The following is a 255-nucleotide window of genomic DNA, read 5'->3' as shown; positions in this document are numbered from 1 at the left end:
CTGAAAACCAGTTTTTAAACTGAGTCAGGCCCGTTTGCATTGTAATATAATGTAACTTTTAACTTTCCTGTATAATAAATATGAAACATCTAGAGGCATGTGTGGGTTAGACAGAGAAAACCACACACCAGTCCTTAAAGGTGCCCTGCCACACAAAACCGTTGTGAAATTTTGTGAATGAACTGCTACCTCCTCTTTCAGTTCTAACACCTGAAAATAAATAAGGAAAAATCAGGCCAATCACAACAGCTGGTC

Source organism: Etheostoma spectabile, chromosome 4 (assembly GCF_008692095.1).
Source record: "Etheostoma spectabile isolate EspeVRDwgs_2016 chromosome 4, UIUC_Espe_1.0, whole genome shotgun sequence".
Lineage (NCBI taxonomy): Eukaryota > Metazoa > Chordata > Actinopteri > Perciformes > Percidae > Etheostoma > Etheostoma spectabile.
The sequence above is the reverse complement of the archived record's forward strand: the minus strand, read 5'-3'. Positions refer to the sequence as shown.